Consider the following 8,383-nt stretch of genomic DNA (forward strand, 5'->3'; position numbering starts at 1 on the left):
ATATCAGGATATGTTTTAATTCCTTCATCTGAGTCGATGCAACGTTGCACAAGTATCGCTGTATAGAAGCAGATAAATCCAATGCCGATCAAAAATATTAAACTTAGCCATCCTCCTTGGGCAGCTGCATACGGAACTGATAGGATGCCAAGTCCTAACATATGAGGAAAAAAAATTAAATGAATAATAAAAATTAGCAATGAAAAATTTATGTGAGTTATATACAAAGATTTAACGAACCTATGAGTACATTTAGAATGTTAAAAATGGTCATCCAATAGTTACTTGCCCCCGCTGTTAAAGTCAAATCCTTTTGTTCTGTATATTCTAAATCGTTTTGTTGTTCCATGATTGCCGGCCGTGTTTATTCTGGAAGAAAAATATTCAAATAGATTAACTTAATCTAATTAATAATGTGGAGAGAAAAAATTAAGAACAAGTACTGCATAGAGAAAGAAAAAAATTAGTAATGCAGAGAGAAAGAAAATTATTAAATCCTTACCTTTCTTAGGGCGTACTCAATTAATGAGATGGTATTGCAAATATATATAGGTGCGACCTACCTCGTATAAACAGGTGGTGCGACCTGATATAAACAAATGGCGATTAGAAAGACTTTTTCAATTAGGAGATTTAGTTAATATTACGTTTATTTGAATCATTATCATTATAAAAAATAATAATGATAACATATTAACTTATTTTTAATTCTTCTTGATCTAGATATAAATTATTGAAAAAATTAAGAACAAGTACTGTATAGAAAAAAAAAATAGTACTACACAGAGAAAGAAAATAATGAAATCCTTACCTTCTTAGAGCGTACTCAATTAATGAGATGGTATTGCCAATATATATAGGTGCGACCTACCTCATATCAACAGGTGGTGCGACATGATATAAACAAATGGCAGTTAGAAGACTTTTTCAATTAGGATATTTAGTCAATATTATGTTTATTTGGATCATTATCATTATAAAAAATAATAATGGTAAGATATTAACTTATTTTTAATTCTTCTTGAGTTATAAATTATTTAAATTAATTATAATTTCCGTTATAGTAAAAAAAATTAACTATTAGTTCTATTATATATGTTTAATAGAAATATATATATAATTTCTCAAATTTATTTAATTAAGAGTAATGAGATTGATAAGAATTTTAAAATATAGAAAAATAATTTTCAAAATCTTAAAATTTAGAAAATCAGAAATTAATTTTCCAAAATAAAATTTCAAATTTAAAAATCAAAATTCAAATTTTAAAAATAAAGAAAATAAGTTTTCAAATTTAAAAATCCTAATTTGAAATTTAAAAATTTTAAAAATCTGAATGTGAATTTAAAAAATCATAAAAACAATTTTAAAAATTAAAAATTTGAAAAATAAATTTGTGAATTTTAAAAATACTAAAGTTTAAAAATTAAAAAAATACAAAAGTAAAAGGTTTAAAAATAAAAATAATATTTTGAAAAATAAAATTGAATTGATGATCGGACAAGAGTCGAAAAAGACTACAAGGAATAACTCTTTGAGACGACGAAATAGAAATTTTGATATCAAAGGAATAAACACCACTATAACGAAAGATGGAAATAAGTAATACTATTATTTTAGAAGGTAAAAAGAGCAAAAATATAAGCCAATTACGTTTTGATTTTCTTATATGATCTTAAAGGGGTGCATAGACAATTTAAATAAATATATATTTTTTTATTTTTAAAAACTATTTATAAATTATATATATATATATATATTAAAAATAATAATAATTTTAAATCATCACATCATGAATCGAATCGTAGTCAACAATTTTGAATTGAGAATCACAATTATAGATTAAGATTCGATAATTAGATTTCTAACCACGAGCAGGTGTACCATTCACATCACTATCTGTCTATGTCGAACTGTAACAACTACTGATGTCCTCTCTCTATGTCAAACCGTAACAGTTGTTGCCTCACTCAAGTCATGCTAGTATATTTGATGTTATATTTGTAAGGTCCATACATCTCAAAATTAATGGTTCCATCGATCAATCAAAATCACAAATCTCTCGTTGCCTTGAACCATCATGTATAGTTCTCTCTCTACGTTGAACCGTAATCGCTAGAAATCCATTGATGCTAATAACGAATATTATAACACTTAAATAATATTATAATCTATATGGTTTAATTTGTTGAACGATTTATTTATTTATTTAATATAAAATAAAAATAAAAATAACCGATCAAATTTATAAATAACGAAGGTTAATATTAAAATGAATATAAATATTTATTAATAAAAATAAGATATTAATATAATACGTACGTAACTGATAGATACGTAACTGATTTATATATCCCCACCCACATGCCCTTTTCTTTTCCACGAACAAGAGTTACTTATACATATGTTATATTGGTGGGGCACACAAATCTCAAAATTAATGTTCGTATGTACCCGGGCCCTGTACACACCGCCCGTCACACCCTGGGAAGAGGTTTCGCCCAAGCATCGGACAAATTCTCACCGATCAATCAAAATCAAAAACCGCTCGTTGCCTTGGTATATTTGCGGGGCCCACACATCTTAAATCCTTTTTGTTTTGCATATTCTAAATGTTTTACTGTTCCATGATTGCTGAATTTAATTATCTAAAAAAAATTCAAATAGACATAAATTTAATATAATTAATTTAATTTAATAATGTAGAAAAAAATAAGAATAAGTGCACAGGAAAAAGAAAAAAAATTAAATCTTTATCTTTAATTTGTAGAGTATACTAATAAAGGGTGAAATCTATCACTCGAATGATCGCACATGGTTGATCTCACGATCATCTGTAAGGAGGTAAATCGATAAACTGTAGTTGACTATTACGGAAGAGGACATTGTCTTTGCTTCACCGAGATTCGACCATTATCTATTTCAGTAAGTCTATTTCGTAAGGGTTGGATTGAAATTTTATCAATACATTGTAAGATGAGTTGACCCATCTAGGTCTGCGACCCGCGTGAGTTGATCTGTGGTGGGTTTGGGTTAACTTGCGGGTTGAGAAAATTTTTTTTCTTTAAAATTTAAAATTAAAGTAAAAAATTTATTAAATTGTTAGACTTGATTCGTCTAAATCGGAATTTAAGTTTAAAATTTTCAACTTGATCAATTTAAATTATAATTCAAACTTAAAATTTTAAATATTTTAAATATTTTTTTATTTTTTGATCGATTTGTGGAGTGACCCTCCTAACCCACAATCCGTATTGGATTATATTGGGTTAGAGATTTTTCAACCCGTTAAGTTGGTGGATTGACCCGCTTCACCCCTGTCATATGACAGATTTTTAATGGATTGACCTGCTTCGCTATGAATTAGCCTGTTTGATAGTTTATATATAGGTGCGGCCTCATATAAACAGACGGTGCGACCTGATATAAATAGATGGCTGTTCGAAGACTTTTTTACTTAAGAGATTTAGTCAATATTACGTTTATTTGAATGAATCATTATTATTATAAAACAATAATAATGGGGACATATTAACTTATTTTTAATTCTTCTTACTATATAAATTATTTAAATTAATTATAATTTCCGTTATAGAAAAAAATTAACTATTAGTTCTATCATATATCTTTAATAGGAAAATATAATTTCTTAAATTTATTTTAGTTTATAATTTTAGAATTAAATAAATTAATCAAACTAAAATTAAAATTTTATTATGCTTCACCTAAAAAATAATATGATAATAATAATTTTTTAAATTTTTTGTGAAGCACAGAAAATGGAGCATGAAGAAAAGTCGATCGGTGAAATATCCTCTATCGTACGAGACGAATTCAATTCATGGAGGTTGCAAATAGAATGGTCAGTGTTAAGTGGTGGCTTCAAAAACTAGGTCGCATTAAAGAAACCTTTTCAAAATTCAAAGGCAAATGATAAGGTAGTAAAGGTTTAATTAATATTTTGTCTAACGAAATTCTATATAGATTAGGGAGGTACAAAAATGCTCATGATCTATGGACTAGAGTGATCAAGTTTCACGAGTAACCCTCAAGGCTTGAAGACAGACTTAGTAAGGATCGGTTCGACGATCAAGTCGAACTCGAGTCTGAGTCCTCAACGTCCAAGGAGGAGAATTCTAAAGAGGGCACAAAAGATAAGTATTTTAAAATTAATTTAAAATTATATATTATATATTTTAAGTGTCCAGAAAAAGGATACTAAAAAATAAATATCCTACTATTAAGATTGAATCAGCACAATCAATGACAAAGGAGGAGCCGATATTATTTTTCATTTACTTTTGTTACTTTCTCTTCTTTTTTTTCTCATTGTCTGTTATGTAAACAATTATTCACAATGTGTGATTTCTTTCTGGCGATCTGTTAAAACACCTACAATAAACCAAGACCTTGTTGCCTTAAATAGAAAATATGGTAAAGTAGAGATTAGCCTCTTTTAGTATTTATTATATTGATATTTCTCCTGATCTGGTTTTTATGTACCTTAACTCTTACAATATTTGTAGCTTGTACCACTTAGGCTAATGAAATATGTTTAACATAGAAGAGACAACTACAACTATTTTTTTAAAAATAAAAATTTTCATTTAAATTCCAGATGTGATGTCAAGTAAGCTCCATCTAGTTGACTGCAGTAAGGCCGGTCTACGAAGACCAGCACCATAGTGGTACCAGTCTTTCAAGACCAATACCATAGTATATGTGTCACTTGACACGTGAATATAATTTCGCTTATGGGTGTCAAGACTATGTTTGGATATCATATATACATAATAGACATTCAACACTTTCATCTCATTGCAATTTTTTCAAAAATTCAAATCGTCTAAGTCCATCAATGAGTTTTGGTCAAAATCATTGACAAACGTAAAATTAATGCTTTGATTGGATTACAACTTCTATGGGTTTATTTGTTGCACCGAATTTCAAATGTACTCTCTTTTACTATTTCAAGACATTTCTTGTAATGATCAAAATTATTTTAAACTTTCAAAACACTGTGATGTTAGTCTCTAAAGACTAGCACCATATTGGTGTTGGTCTTTGAAAATCAGCAACAAACTATTTGAGAAGACTAAACACTGTGATGTTGGTTTCGGAAGATCAGCACTACAATCGTACTAATCTTTAAAAATTAACATCATAGTGTTCTAAAAGTTTAAAATTCTTTTGATCACTTCTAGAAGATCTTGAAATAGTAAAGGAGGGAGCATTTAGACTCCGATGAATTGTAAAAATCCACAAAAGTTAGAATGAGTCTGATTGAAGTTCTCTAGGTCGATCAATGAATTTTGATCGAAATATATTGATGAACCTAAGTGATTTAGATTTCTGAAAAATTGACATGTCATGGAAGAGGATAATGGGTAGAAGATAGATATAATGAAAAAGTTTGGTCTAAGTCTTCTACAATAAATTATGGGTCTGTATCAATTATCACAAAGTCTAAAACTTTCTAAAGCTTTTGAACAATGCTAGGAATGATTTACGATGATAACGGAGAGCACATTTAGATTCCTAGGTATTACAGAAACTTACAAAAGTTGAATAAGTCTGATTGGAGCTCTTTAGGTCGATCGATAGATTTTGATCGAAATCCATTGATGGACCTAAACTATTTATATTTCTGAAAACTTAAAATGAGGTGGAAGTGTTAAATGTCTAGTAAGCAAAGTTATATTCATGTGTCAAGTTGCATAGATACTATAGTGTTAATTTTCGAAGACTAACATCACATTCAAATCAATCATGATATACTATGGTACTGGATTTGAAAATTTGGATTTAGTGATGTTAAAATATAAATTTTTTTCTAAGGAGTAGGCAACCATTAAAATCATGTTAGAAATAGCTTTTCCATATTATTTCCTTGCAAAATAAGAGTTTGCCACTAAAAATAATTCAATGTATATTATTAGCTAGAGCAATTAATATTTTTTTCCCATCGGTCAAATGCTTTTTTAAAAGCCAATATTAGATTTTAGTTTTAGCATTTGAGTCAATGCAACATTGCACAAGTATTTTGGTGTAGAAACAAATGAGTGCAATGTCAATTAAAAATATATTAAAGTTAACAATTAAAACACGCTTAGAAATGGTAAAAGTTTCAAACAATAAAATAATTTAACGAATCAAATTCGAGTTAAACTGGAATCAAATTCAAATTTATAAAAAAGAAATCAAATCAAGTTGAACAAACATTTTAACAGTTTGATTCATTTTAGATTTAGCTCGACTTGACTCGGTTACTTTATTAAAAAAACTTGAACACTACAACACTTGATTTAGCTTGGCTCGTTTACATCTCCAATGATCGTTGAGAAGGCTAGAGGGAGGGCGAATAGTCGATCACTTTTATTGTTCATCTTCATCTACAATTCGAGTTAGTGCAATAGAAAATGCATAAATAGTAACTCAAATTACAAATACACAAAGAGCAATATGGATCACACAAAGATTTATGTGATTTGAAATCTTAATTCTTATATCACAGTCTATCTATCAATGGATTACTCTTAGAATCACCACTATCTTTTCTTCTCTTCCAATACCTCCTAGAGACTGAGAAACTTCAATATTTGTTTTATGCAACAATACAAAGCACCGTACAAAAGTACATCTAACAATAAACAAAACAATTACCTATTAAATTGTTTCTAGGCGAAAGCCTGAAAGTTGAATTTATCGGAGGGATCACATAGGGATCAAGGATCATGCTCCCTAAGAAATTGACATAATGGCACAGTCGTGGACCATGTCCAGTAGGGTAGTGGCCTCGTGGAGGTCAATGAATCAAGGAGCTCGGTATAGGAGGACTCGACATTGAGAGCTTGATATCGGGGGACTCAACACTAAGACCTTGATCGGTACAAAGGACTTGACATTGGGAACTCAATACATAAGACTCAAACACCGAGCTCGATATAGAGGACTCGGCATGGCGAGCTTAGTGTTATAGGTTGCTTGGACTACTGACCTTTAGCCCAAGGTTGAGTGTGGATACTAACTTGGAATAGAGCCACGTTGGGCTGTATGAGAAAGTCAATATTACTGAATAGCAAGATTATATTAAAATAAACATAGTCTTATTTATAGAAAAAAGATGTAGTCTAATTTATCAACAATTTAATAATTTTAAATGCTTTAATTTAAAGGGTTTAATTTGTTTATTCGGAAGTCAAAGAGTAATTATTTGTAAGCAATTGTTTTAATAATTTTAAATGCTTAAAGTTAAAGTTGATTTATTAATTTATTTTTTTATCATATTTGTTTTTTGGGTGAATCATAATAAAAATTTAATTTAAGTTTGATTTGGTTAATTATAAACTAAAATAAATTTAAGAAATTATATTTTTTTATTGATTAGAAACCATATAATGGAAGAGCTAATATATAATTTATTTTTTCTTATAATGGAAATTATAATTGTTATCAATTAAAATACTTACCAACAGTTTAATGGTTCAAATAAAAAGTCTCTAAACTTCTACCAATATATATTCATCACGACCAGGTATTTGCAAGAAAAATGGATTTGATATTAAACTCCCAATTAAAATGGATTTTGTCGTTATTTGACAACACAAAATTGGCCTTGAGTTCATCTTACTTGTACATTGCTTTATAAGATGACTTATATAGTTCTAAAGGAACAAAAATTACTCCCTTATTTAATTTATGAGGTCAAATTTATTAAGTGAATTTTGAATCTATTCTTAACTATTTGATTTTTTTTTTTCAGAAAATTAAAGCTCCACAACCATGACACAATATATAGAGCAACATGATTTGGAATGTATAGAGCAAAAGAACTTGACTATAACGATGATTATTTTTAACACTCTAAATTCACTCACAGGTCCATTATAAATATATATATATGTGTGTTTACATAAAATTTTCATTCTCAATTTTTATAAGGATCCATATTAACATTGAATATTAGAAAATCAATCTAATATTATATAGAGGATTCATATTCGTCTAGAGTAAAAGAACTTGGCTACAACGACGGGAAGTAACTATTGAATGATTATTTTTAACACTCTAAATACACTCGCAGGTCCTTTATAATTATATGCGTGTGTATTACATAAAATTTTCATTCTCAATTTTTATGAGGATCCATATTAAATTGAATATTAAAAAATTAATCTAATATTAAATAGAGGATTCATATTCGTCTAACCATTTTCTTATTATATTGTTAGGATTTGGCATATTATCAGTCCCCTATGCAACCTCTCAAGGAGGATGGTTAAGTTTAATATTTTTGATTGGTATTGTACTTTTTGAACATCAATCACAATTATTGTAATGAGTCCAATGGTTGTAATTATAGGTCATACACTTATGTAATAAA

Source organism: Curcuma longa, unplaced genomic scaffold, assembly GCF_044706935.1.
Source record: "Curcuma longa cultivar G26 ecotype Majalengka, Jawa Barat unplaced genomic scaffold, ITB_CL_G26_1.1 contig_10493, whole genome shotgun sequence".
NCBI classification, from domain to species: domain Eukaryota; kingdom Viridiplantae; phylum Streptophyta; class Magnoliopsida; order Zingiberales; family Zingiberaceae; genus Curcuma; species Curcuma longa.